This window comes from Dreissena polymorpha, chromosome 2 (assembly GCF_020536995.1).
Source record: "Dreissena polymorpha isolate Duluth1 chromosome 2, UMN_Dpol_1.0, whole genome shotgun sequence".
Lineage (NCBI taxonomy): Eukaryota > Metazoa > Mollusca > Bivalvia > Myida > Dreissenidae > Dreissena > Dreissena polymorpha.
Genome location: NC_068356.1, coordinates 141,585,445 through 141,599,153, shown reverse-complemented (window position 1 = coordinate 141,599,153; position 13,709 = coordinate 141,585,445). Strand labels below are relative to the sequence as shown.

At 32.7% G+C, this 13,709-nt stretch overlaps 1 long non-coding RNA gene across 1 annotated transcript; it reads right to left on the bottom strand.

Moving 5' to 3' along the window:
- Window positions 1-3,452: 3,452 nt before the first annotated feature.
- Window positions 3,453-9,490, bottom strand: LOC127869243 (uncharacterized). Its single transcript, XR_008044485.1, has 3 exons — window positions 9,412-9,490; window positions 6,074-6,177; window positions 3,453-4,619 (listed from the first exon to the last, which is right to left on the bottom strand). It is a non-coding gene; the product is annotated as an uncharacterized LOC127869243 (long non-coding RNA).
- Between the last annotated feature and the right edge of the window lie 4,219 nt (window positions 9,491-13,709).

Below are 13,709 nucleotides of genomic sequence, written 5' to 3'. Positions count from 1 at the left end.
CGTGACCCCAAATGCAGTGACCGGTGTGCCAAAAACGCATGAAATCAATCAAGCGCTCACAATCATTTATTCCGATTGACAGTCGCATGAACTCTATTGCTAGTTAATGACAAAGCGCAGTAAACATATTATTAATTGTGTTATAAGATCGCAAAGCCAACTGGACTTAGTCAAGCAAAGTCACGCATCCCAGGCCGCAATTGTTTCGAACAGGTCAAATATAAGCAAACCGAATAAATGTAAACATGCGCTATGAAATTCGTTAAGATATATCTTTATTAAATAAACGCATCTAGTAACTGTCATTTTTAATGTTCATACGATTGTCTAATGAGACGTTATTTTTGCTGCTTATACTTTTTTAGCGTCATAGGTGTAACATATTGGGACAAAATTACCACAGTCACACGAATCATGAATTGTTCAAGATAAGTTCGACGCACGTTTCGCCATAAATTACATTGTGTTACTCATGGAAATGTTTTTGAACATTTTTATTGCGGACATATCATCGCGGACAAAACTAACTTGTTCACCTGTTGTTTTTTTTTTTCATAAATCCTTTTAATTTCTAACCTGCAAACACGATTGGACATTTTGCAAAAAAAGATTCATTAAGCCTTAAACTTCTTGCCAAACAAGAGAAACAATCAAGAAGTTGACCAAAATCATATCCATATAAATAATTTTTTAAAGATATACTTTATACAGATACATAATAGCGGGCTACATGTTTCATGTACAGCAAATACAATTATATAAGTTTAATGCACTTTGATCGCACCTTTTTGACGAAGGTTGTTAAAAAATATATATTTTTTAATTAGTATAACATTATTTTAATGTACTACGACCGCACATTTTTTCGAAGAAGATTGTTACAAAATAGTTATTAATTGTAATATTAATCAAACAATCCAAGTTTGTCGTTCTTTGAATTAGAAAGGGACGGACAGGGTCAGATAGACGGACGACAGTGATAAACTTGCCTCGTCCTATTACACAAGTGGGAAAAATATTTAAAATGCTTATTGGAAAGATTGAACTTACTTATGTAAAACAATGTGGGTTTGGATGTGTTTAAATTAGGATTAAGAGCTTTGTTGTCTAAATGAGCCTCGTTTAGGTAAACTGGACATAATCCATGTACGTAAAGTTTCGTTACAGATTATCGTGTGCGGACTGCATAGGGGCGACACATTCCGCCTTAGCCTGTGCGGACTGCATAGGGGCGACACATTCCGCCTTTTATTGAGTGTTTCATTAATAGGGAGTCTCTTAAACGAAAATCCAGTTTATGCAAAGTGTTATACCTGATTAATCTGGCACGACAATGTAAACACATGCGTCAAGATCATCAAGTTGTCCAATACCGATGCTCAAAGGATCTCATATGTCATTTTATAATGGGTTAAAATGTCATTCCATTTACGCGTTGATATGTCAAATGGTGTTGAAGAATACTTTTTTAAAAGATGTCTTTATTTACTTTATTGCATGAACCAATTTCCGATCCAAATGTTTCATGTCAGCGAATATTTCTATCATAAAATGCAATACATAGTGAAACCAACTTCTAGTGACAAATTTGCTATCGACAACTCGTTAAAATACTGACGAGTAACACTCGATTGGTGTTGACAATACTATATCAATGTAAAGGCACCTTATACAACAAATATGACAGGACTGTGCAGTAAATGACCAAACTTGACAGATATGAACAATATCGGACATGCACTTTCCGGACAATCGATTTGATGTAATCATCATAAAAGCGCGACAACTATTAACAATTACAGATATTTATGATCTCATTCTGAATACATGACACCACTTTGGACGTGAACGCGATCACAGTCGCGATTATTCTATATTAGGCGAGAATGCTAGGGCGTTTTCGCGTGGCGTTTTGTTACCCTTGATGTTTGATGTTCTACCAAATGCTGCATAATACTTTATATATCGAATAACTTGTAAGCATTTCATTTATATAATTAATATTATTAACATTTAATTTGTTTCATCATTTTTATTATTTGTATTATTATATTTTATAATTTTTTTTTTAATTATTATTATGATTATTATTATTATAATTATTATTATTATTATTAGAAGTAGTAGTAGTAGTAGTAGTAGTAGTAGTAGTAGAAGTAGTAGTAGTAGTAGTAGTAGTAGTAGTATAAGTAGTAGTAGTGGTAGTAGTAGTAGAAGTAGTAGTAGTAGTAGTAGTAGTAGTAGTAGTAGTAGTAGTAGTAGTAGTAGTAGTAGTAGTAGTAGTAGAAGTAGTAGTAGTAGTAGTAGTAGTAGTAGTAGTAGTAGTAGTAGTAGTAGTAGAAGTAGTAGTAGTAGTAGTAGTAGTAGTAGTAGTAGTAGTAGTAGTAGTAGTAGTAGTAGTAGTAGTAGTAGTAGTAGTAATTGAAGTAGAAGTAGTGTAGAAGTAGTAGTAGTAGTAGTAGTAGTAGTAGTAGTAGTAGTAGTAGTAGTAGTAGTAGTAGTAGTAGTAGTAGTAGTAGTAGTAGTAGTAGTACATCATGCGGCGTCTCATCTGGGTCTACGCTGTTTGCCAAGGCCTTTTTTCTAGACGCTAGGCATAAATGGGTTAAATACGTGCAGCGATGGTTTAGACAATATAAACATAACATTACAAAAAACTTTTTAAATCACCATGGTATTGTTCTTCTCATTTCGTTTATAAATTTAGAATAAGGCAGACAATCATGACAACACCCTACTGTTTATATTCGGCGTGTTTCTTATATTCATGATTGACGTAACTGAAAATCATCATGCCACGTATCGATTCAGAAATGTCAATAAAAGCAAAGTAAGCAAGTGAATGTTCAATTGTTATTTAACGCTTTTCTTTGATTTATAGAGTATTATTCGTGATTTAAATACATAATTCACTGATTCAAACAATCAAGAAAAAACACAGTAAAAAGCATCGACAATTGTCATTGTTTTCTTATGAAATAACTTTAATTTGTCAAGTTTAACTCTTTTATCCATAAACGGTGGACAAATCATTAAACTATTGTACTTGTTGGTTCTTTGTAATTTATCGCTTTATATTCATTCGTTACCACATGAAATAAATATATATTCATAAATATCAAATTTTCTTATCACTATTACGGTTTTAGAACTTAATACGATCTATCGACTTTCTGTTCTTTCTTCGCATATTTCCTATAACAATGGTATTCGGCATCCACAATCAAAGTTAAAGAAACAATTACTGAGAAATTAAGGATTTTCTTACATTCCAAGTTGATATCCTTAAATCTTCTTTCCTCATCGTCTCTCAACCATTTCATTACAAAATTCACTCTTGTGAAAATAAATATCTATAAATCAAGACTAATTTGGAAAATATTAATACATAAACGCATTATCTGTGCATTCATGATAGTAAATGGGGTACATTGCGTGAAGAAAAAAATGTGTTGATATCTCCCCTCAGTAAACAAGAAAAAAACACCATGCTCTAGTCATAATTTATTGTGAAATTATTATTTGACATAACGACAAACGGAAATCAAAATGTTTAAGCACAGAAATTTTCTATTTTGTAAACTTGATCGAAAAAAAATAAATAAAGTTTAACCGAACACATATTTTTTAGTTCCAGGTTCAATTTCCAAGGAACTTGCGTTTCCGCAAATGAATTTGAGATGAAAATACTGCAGTTAAGAATTAGTGATATTGAATAAACTTATACTTATAAACTTACGCAAGGTATACATCGTATTTGTATAAATGTAAAATTATCATAAACTGCTTACAAGTATGAATACCATGCAGTACATCATTAGTAAACGAGAGCAATCCGGCCCAAAATAGTTCATATCGTTCAGGTCGTTATACTCAACTAGGCATTGGCATTCATAATTATACAGTTTATATATGGACTGCGCTATGTGAAAAGGGTGTTTAACCCATTTATGCCTAGTGGACTCTCCATCCTTCTTAATTGGATCAATTTATTTCCAAAATTAGGGATGTCTAGTATATTTATTTCTATATTTAGAATAAGCAAACAGCGCAGATCCTGATGACACAACGCATAATGCGGCGTCTCATCTGGGTCTACGCTGTTTGTCAAGGCCATATTTCTAGACGCTAGGAATAAATGGGTAAATGCATATGCGTAAAGTGTCGTCCAAGATTAGCATTACATGCTCTTCTTAGCGAAAATCCAGTTAAGGCGGAAAGTGTCGTCCCTGATTAGCGGACTGCACAGGCTAATCTGGGACGACACTTTACGCACATGCATTAATTCCTCTTTTAACAGAGCGTTGCTCATATAGAATTGTTTAAATATTCAACAATATTTTTTAAACAGATCAGGACGCTCAGGAAGAATAACAAACCATGACATTTGAATTTTAGGATAATAACAAATGTCTAATCGCAATGAAACAATACGTGAAACTTTAAATATAGAAAATAACGTTTGGCAATGGCAATATGATAAGAAAACAATCATGAAGCAAAATGGCTGTCGAAGGTTATGTACAACGCCCATTTAAGATATTGATGATGTTCTGGCATGTGGGATTTTCTTTCGTTGTGTGTGGTATTACCGTCAACGTCACCCCTGTCTTCGGGTCCTAAAAGAAAATAAATATTGTTATCAAAGGAGCAACGTTTCGTGAAAATGAGGCTTAATGCATATGCGTAAAGCGTCGCTCCAGATTAGCATGTCTACTCGTGCAAACGATTTTTTCTAAAGAAAAATCTAGTTTGGGCGGAATGTGTCGTCCCTGATTAACCTGTGCGGACTGCAAGGCTTTTATGGGACGAAAATGTATGCACATGCATTAAGCCTAGTTTTCCCAGAACTACTGTACAAAGGCATATATACAAATACAGTAAAATAAAACAAACAAACGAAATACGATAATCTCGTCTTTTTAATATGTTTGTACAAAATAGTTGAGTCTTTTCTTTCGTCGATTATATTATATTAAAAAAAGATAGGAAAGCAAAGAGGAAATCGTTAGGTTAGTGTGGACGGGCGGACGCACTTACAACAATATATTTATACATTAATCAGACAGCTTCTGGTGTTCATATATAATGTTAACAATTCAAAGAAATATAAACCGTGTATTAACAACTAACTAAGAGTTTGTTTCTTTCGATTGACACATATTATTTAACAATTTACCAAATAATGTGTTTCTAGATAACATTATTGAATAATTTGTTTAGAATTGAACAAGTCATCATCATATAATCATAAACTCAATTTACAAACTACAATCTTGCACATTGAATAAAGTACTAAAATAGGATTTCTTATACTGTGGTGGTGTTCCATTTTCCAATAGTTGAGATGAGATGCATAGGTCAGGTAACTTAACACTCAATTAAAATATTTGAGATTACATGTTTTTTAGCCAAAATGAATATAAGACATGAATGATAAATAAACGCTAAAAGATCGTTACAGAGACAACTAAATAAATGCTATGGTCTAGCAACCGTATTATAAAAATATATAATTCTACGAATACTGACGGGCTCATTTGGCAGGTGTTAGAATCTTTGGATGTAATTAACAAAACAATAATGAATGTAAAAGAAAATAGGATACATGTACGCAGTGGTAATCGGCTCGACTTTGTGGCCAGTTGATTAATGTTCAAAACAAAACAAAATTAAAAATATAACGATAAGAACAATCACACTACATGCAAAAAATATTTTATTTATTTGATGCATTATAAACACAATATACAGAAAAAGCACAAATGCGATTATATTTGGGCCGTGTTCTGTGAAAATGGGGTTTAATGCATGTGCTTAAAGTGTCGTCCCAGATAAGCCTGTGCAGTCCGCACAGGCTAATCAGGGACGACACTTTCCGCCTCAACTGGACTTGTGATAAGAAGAGACTTAATTAAACGAAACATATCATAAAAGCGGAAAGTGACGTCCCTGATTAGCCCGTGAGGACTGCACAGGCTAATCTGGGACGACACTTGACGCACATGCATTAAACCCTTTTTCACAGAGCACGGCGTATTTGATATTTCACTGTTATACGCTATACGCTTACCTTCACCAATAAGTGATTTGCGCCAGGCGTGACCAGGCACCCGCATTTCTCCGCGAACTTTACCAATTTAGTAGTTTTGCAGCTTCCTGGGTATTTTAATTTTCCTACAAGGTCAAATACATACATTATAATAATAACTTTATTTCACGAAGATAACACATTAAGAAATAGCATATCTTTTTTACAATGTGGTCTTCAAAATCACAGTATATGTAAATATAACTCAACAATGTCTATCATACTGCAATCAGCCTTAAAATAATTTCAAAAGCATCATATAATGAAAATAATAATACTAATACAAATAATATTAATAATATAAAATAATAGTAATATAATTACAATAATAATAATAATAAAAATAATAGTAATAATAATAATAATAATAATAATAATAATAATAATAATAATAACAATAATAATAATAATAATAATTATAATAATTATAATAATGGTTATTTCATTCTTTCATAACAACAGACAATCACAAAGCAAAAAGAAGAAGAATAAAATACCCAAAGGCGGTATTTTCATCCATACAACCCACAATATCAAAAAAAGTTTTGCGTTTGTAGCAAATGATTTTTAAGGTGCCGTTTAAAGGAAATAATTGTAGGTGCTTGTCTTATATTATTTGGAATAAGGTTCCATATATTTCTCGCACAAAAGGAAAAAGTACGCTTTCCGTAATTCGTTTTAAATGCAACATATGATAAATCGTTGTCGGTGGTGGACCTAAGAAAATATGTTATGTTATTTGATACAAAAATAACGTCATCAAAATAACGAGGCATTGAGCCATCTAAAACTTTGTACACTATAGTCCCAACAAGAAATTTACACCTATTTTCAAATGACAACCAGCCCAGTTTATTGAGAATCGGAATTGATGGAGAGGAAAACGGCTTATTCATTATTATTTTTGCAGCACGTTTCTGTATCGAAATTACCTTCTTTAAATTTGATCTTGTGGCTGAGCACCATATTGTACAACAATAGTCCATATGTGGTAAGATGTATGAATTATAAAACAACTTCATTGTTTCATAATTTAGATAGGGTTTAATGCGTTTTAATAAGGCTAGCTTTGAGTTGAGCTTTCGACAGACGTTATTTATATGCAGTTTCCAAGTGAGATGTTTGTCAACAGTTATACCAAGTAAATTATGATGTTCAACTTGATCAATAACAATGTTGTTGATTTTAGATAATAAGGTGTTTGCAGACTTATTAGCACTGGATAATATCATGCATTTAATTTTGTTTGGATGTATTAACATATTGTTAAAAGAGCACCAATTTGATATTATATCTAAGCCATTTTGCAAAGTACTTTGAATGCTTTTAATGTCAACATCAGCTTCATGTAAGGTAGAGTCATCTGCATAAAGATCTAACGCTCCCTTTTGAAGGAAAAACTGCATGTCATTAATATATATAAGGAAAAGAAGAAGACCGAGAATAGATCCTTGAGGTACCCCGGCTTTTATAATTTGAAAAGCTGATTTTTGTGTTCCGACTTTGACGCATTGTTGTCTGTTAGATAGGTACGACTGCATCAAGGTAAGCACACTCTCAGAGAAATGATACATAGAAAGTTTTTTTAGTAAAATATCATGATCTACTAAATCAAAGGCTTTTCTAAGGTCAAGGTATACTGTCCCTACAATTTTTCCAGAATCTATGTTTTGTAGCCAAGAGTCTATAAGTCGAATCAATGATGACTGACAAGAATGATTTTGACGAAAACCAGACTGGAAAGTATGCAACAATTGATGTTTTTCAAGAAATGACTTCATTTGATTTGAAATGTGTCTTTCAAATATCTTAGAAATAGTAGGGAGTATGAAAATGGGTCTATAGTTGTTTAGGTCATTTTTATCTGATTCTTTATGCACAGGCAATATATATGCATTCTTTAGCTTGTCCGGAAAAATTCCACTTTGGATGCTCTTATTTATGATTGATGTTATTGAGCCGACAATGGTATCACCACAATGTTTGAGTATATCAGAACCGATATTGTCAAGGCCATGTGCTTTATTGTTTTTTAAACAGTCGATTATTTTACGGACCTCAAATACTGTTTTTGGTGCAATTTCAAATAAATGTGTTTTTTGTTTATCATTGAGATATCTTTGGAATTTTGTATAATTATGTGGTTCAGATTTAGTTTTGGTGACCAAATCGGAGATGTTAGTAAAATGTGTGTTGAATGTGTCTTAAGATCTCAGGAATGCTGTCAATGGTTGTATTATTTACGTCAAGTGTTAATGGCAGAGTGAGGGAAGGATTTGGATGTGCAAGGGAATTAATTGTTTTCCATATATGTTTTGTTGACACATTTTCCTTTACTGAGTTATTATAAAATTGTTGTCTATATTTTCTTATAAGAAACGTTACATTGTTCCTTTGTTTTTTGTACTCGTCGATTTTGTGATGATTTTTCAACCAGACTCGCATTTTAATCGCATGTTTAATTTCGTCTGAAAACCATCCAGGTAAAATTTGTGACTTAATTCTTTTTGTTTTAATAGGTGCATGGATGTTTAATGTTGAGGTTATGGTATCAAGTAAATAATTGAGACATGTATTGGGATCTGAGACCATGTCAATCATTTCTAAATTTGACATTAATAAATCGTTTTGAAAAGTGTGTTCCTTAAAATGTTTGAATTGCCTATATTCTTTTGATATATGCTTGTTCTTAGGTATTTTTGTATGCATTTGTCTTGTAAAACATGCAGGAAAATGATCACTAACACTATACGATGAAACAAAAACATTGCTAATACGATCGGGTCTATTTGTATATAAATGATCAATAATTGTATACGATTTCTTTGTAATTCTTGTTGGTTCCATTATTAACTGTTTAAGACCATTTGAAATTACAAACGAATTCCAGCGGGAGTTTTTGAATGTTTCTTTTTCAGATTGAAAGTTCATATTTAAATCACCTTAAATATAAAGTTCTTTACATAGTTAAACACACACTAGATGCGCCGGAGTGTTTTTGTTGGAAACGTGTTTTTATGAGATTCCTTGACAAAACAAATATTTTAAATTACATTAAATTTATTACAAACCGTTTGTCGTTTTTTTACTTGCCATTACGGTTATGAACAAATTTGGCAATGTATTATTATCTTAAGTAGTTGAATTATTATGGTGTTATGTACAACTCCATTGACCAAATTACTTAAATAGTTTTCGTGGCATTAAAACACATGTGCTCAAGTTTCTCACTGTGTCAACATCTTTTTAGCTTCATTTTGGCATGTTAATCATATCGAGATATTTAAATATAAATAAATTACAAAATGTATTGCACGTACCTTTAGCAGCTTCGATGACCGCCACAAGGACAAGAAAAACTACAATATAAATAAGCTTCATTTTGATGTACAGTTGTTTTCACTGGTATGGTAAAAAGTGCATATTACTAGTTTATATATACTGCACTTTTTTTTTGGGGGGGGGGGAGGTGATATTTAGAACAAGACAACATTGTTTAGGTTATATAACCACCTTTTAATAATTATCACGTTGATAAGATCCGGCTTAAAACGTGTTTGTTTTTTATAATTGGACAATGACAAATTGTTATTTTTCAAGGCGTACTAATTGTGAAGAATGTGAAATCTTATGTAAGCGTTTGTTTACTGCTTAAGTGCGCGCGTTTATTATGTAAGCAATTTATAATTGGTTGTAGAAAACCACCTGTTCTCTTTGACCTTGAATACTCGTGACTTGTCTGTTGTTAACTACGATCATCAATTGGTGGTTCAAGACGGAACTTGCAAATTAAACAACATTGTATATTACATGAATGATTGTGCGGTGAGGTAAATTAAGAACACGGGCAAGATTGCGAAAATAAAAACAAACTAAGGACATTTGTTATGGTAAAAACTTGTGCATGGTGTTGGTTTTTCTTTCAAAAATATTAAGTTAATTAAATGCACTTCAGTTGGTAACGATTCTTTCTTTTCCTTTTTAAGATAGTGTGCTCATATTAATAAATGGCAACCCAAATGGTATATGAAATGAAAGACCAGTGATTTATATTGACACTTAAGTTTACATAAATGGCATTTGATAAAGGTATATTATTAATGAAATTTTTCCTATATTTTTGTAAATGTTTCCGAGTGATGAATATATCAGACTACGCAAGGCGTTAACTGTAAGATAAAATGAGTCGTGTTCTGAGAAAACTGGACATAATGCATGTGCGTAAAGTGTTGTCCCAGATTAGCCCGTGCAGTCCGCACAGGCTAATCAGGGACGACACTTTCCGCTTTTATGACATTTTTCGTTAAAATGAAGTCTCTTCTTAGCAAAAATACAATTTAGGCGGAAAGTATCGTCCCTGATTAGCCTGTGCGGACTTGCTGTATGCCCATTTTTCACAGAAAACGACTCATTTAATCCGACTTGCATTTGAAACACGCTCTGCGAAAAGAGGTTTTAATGAAATGCGTACTGCACAGGCTAATTTGGGATGACACTTAACGCACATTAAACCGCCTTTTCACAGAGCACGGCTCAATTGTATTGCATTCCGACAGCAATAATTTAAGTATTTGCAGTGATTAGTTCTAAAGATGCATAAGTTTTTAACCAATGTGGGTTTTAATATCAAATGACCCAAATATTTCAAGTACGGCACCGTCACACTGTTTGTTTCCTCGTGTTTGTACATGCCGAACAATAAATGAAAGAAATGTCTGTGATGTCAAAATCATACATCAGAAACGCAATATTTAAAATAAATTTAAACAATACAGGTTTGGGCGATATGACTATCATGGGACTTATTTGATTCGCCCGCTTCAGTTAGTCTGCAATTACTTACACCAGGCATCCCGAGAAAAATATAATCGTTTGCTGATTAACAGCGAAGGCGGTGTCGACATAAATTTCGCATTTTGTTTGTTTTTCGTCTTCTTCAGTTTTTGCGATTTCAATTCTATGCCTCTCCACGGACACTTATGATTACAAATTTTATTTTAATACATTGTATTTTCAACAACAACAACAACAACAACAACATTTTTGCTGCGACATGAAAATTTAAAAACGAGCATCAGTCATGCCATTGTAATAGTCCAGCCATAATTGATATCGCAAAACAAAGGAGTACTAACGTTTAATCCATTTATGCATAGTGGACTATTCCATCCTTCTAAATTGGATCAATTTATTTCCAAAATAAGGGATGTCTAGTATATTTATTTCTATATTTATAATATTTCTTATAGAAATTTCTTTAAGCAAACAGCGCAGACCCTGGGTCTACGCTGTTTGCCAATGCCTTTTTTCTAGACGCTAGGCATAAATGGGTTACATAGCTGCAAACATACGGCACCTGTGACATAAAGACGAACAGCTGTTTCGTCCGGTATAGCAAAAAACCTACATACAGTACTTTATTAATATATTTATATTGAATACGGTGTGCTTTGGAAGCAAGACCTTTTTAATTCAGTGCACACTCAATCCACATATGTTTTCAAGGAGTGTTCTTGCAATAAAAAACACTCAAATCATTCCACACCAATAAACAAATCGTGTATGCAACTATAAATCATGTTTAAAAGTTAACACAAGCGATGCATACAATAATGCATGTCAATCCACAAAACTCGGTAGTAGTTTAAATCTCACGTCGTTCATTCATCTAAAATGTTTCTCGGCGAGAGATCGCAAAACAATCCATAAATGAAATCACAAAGGCCTGTTCCCGAATGATCCTAAACTTTTGCAAAACGCTAAAGCAGGTAAAACAACGGAAAGACGGTAAGTATGATATTTCTCGTATATATGTTTCTGTTTTTATGTCGGTATGGGTCACATGGGTATTCTTTTTCAAAAAATATTGTGTTACGTCGAGCAAACATGGTGTTGTCCCATAGAAAACAGAGACACATTGCAAAATATTGAAATAAAATATCTGTAAAGAAAAAAGTCTTAAAAAAAAATACTAAAAATGTTTTAATTGCCCTATGATTTCGATGTCTGTACGCTATTCTGATTGACTGGTCTGTAAAAGTTTTGTTTCATCGCACTGTATATGTACAAAAATGATGCCCATATTATTTGCCTTTAAGGACAGGGTTTAGCCCATTTATGCCTAGTGGACTCTCCCATCCTTCAAAATTGGATCAATTTATTTCCAAAATTAGGGATGTCTAGTATACTTATTTCTATATTTAGAATATTTCTTACAGAAATTCCTTTAAGCAAACAGCGCAGACCCAGATGAGACGCCGCATCATGCGGCGTCTCATCTGGGTCTACGCTGTTTGCAATGTCCTTTTTCAGGACGCTAGGCATAAATGGGTTAATATCTAATTATTGGTGGAAAATAACATAACGAATAACCTTCTTGAAATTGATAAAAAAAGAACAAACAATAAGCCATAGTGCATAAATACCTGATTGACTAATGTTCATATTCATTATGTATAAGTGTTCTAAAAGACCATCATCAACACTAATATTTATGTTTATATTATCATCAAATTCATATATATAGCGAAATATGCTAGTCGATGAATGACAATCTGTGTTTACAACCCTAGTAGTAAATGGCTAATTATTTGTGTTTATACGAGTATACATGGACAACAAGTGTCAGAATGTGACTTCATCAATGTGAATGTGCGTATGTCAAGAACCGAGTTGGGTTAAATGCGGAATTCTTAACTACATACGTCGCTGAACGATTAACGTCCAATTACTGAACTGATATGTGTTCGGCCATTACCAAAGACTTTTAAATTTAATTAAATGATCGATGTCGCAGACACATAATAAAAATTGTGTTTATTGGTGAAACAAAATGCTTTTCACATCGTCCAAGTTGTTAGATCTAATATCAATATATATTTTAATTTTTGTGTTAATTTTTAGCTTCACGAAATCAAAGCTTGCTATGTTTCTTCTGCGTAGTGAATATGGTGTCCGTCTTTCGACTATGGGGTTCAATCCTAGAGCGACAACGTTACTTAGATTACCATTACGACACCAATAACAGGTCCTACTGAGAAATCGATTTTGACAACGCCTCAATAATCCCCATGCTTTTCACGCAATCGATCTTAAACAAAGCGGATTATATTGCTATCCAAAACAAGAAAAACTTGCCACTGTCGCTATAAAAATCAGCACGTAGTTTGAACTTTGTTGTAATTTATATATATGTGTTAAAGTAGAAATGCGTAAGAACTTCAAGAATTTGATTTATAAACTGTTAATTATTTTGGGTAAAGGTTATATATAAGGTTTGGTTTATCTTTATATAAAACATCATCAAAATATCGTTTGGATTTGTTACAGCTTTGAATATAGAGTATTGTTTTTTTGTCGTAAGACTCAGCATAAATTCCATCTCATGGCATCATAGCACATTAATTTCGCATACATACGCATTACTGCCCATAGGAACCCCTGCAAATTGTAAAAAAATCTTTCCAGTTGATTACTTCTACGCATTGTCTAAAAGAAAATAGAGAGCAGAAGTATATAAAAGCACTTCAAAATATCTATCATATATTTGACAGGTTTAAAATCAAAGCAGATACTATGGGATACTTTTTTTCGTTTGAAATTGCATATTTATTACATG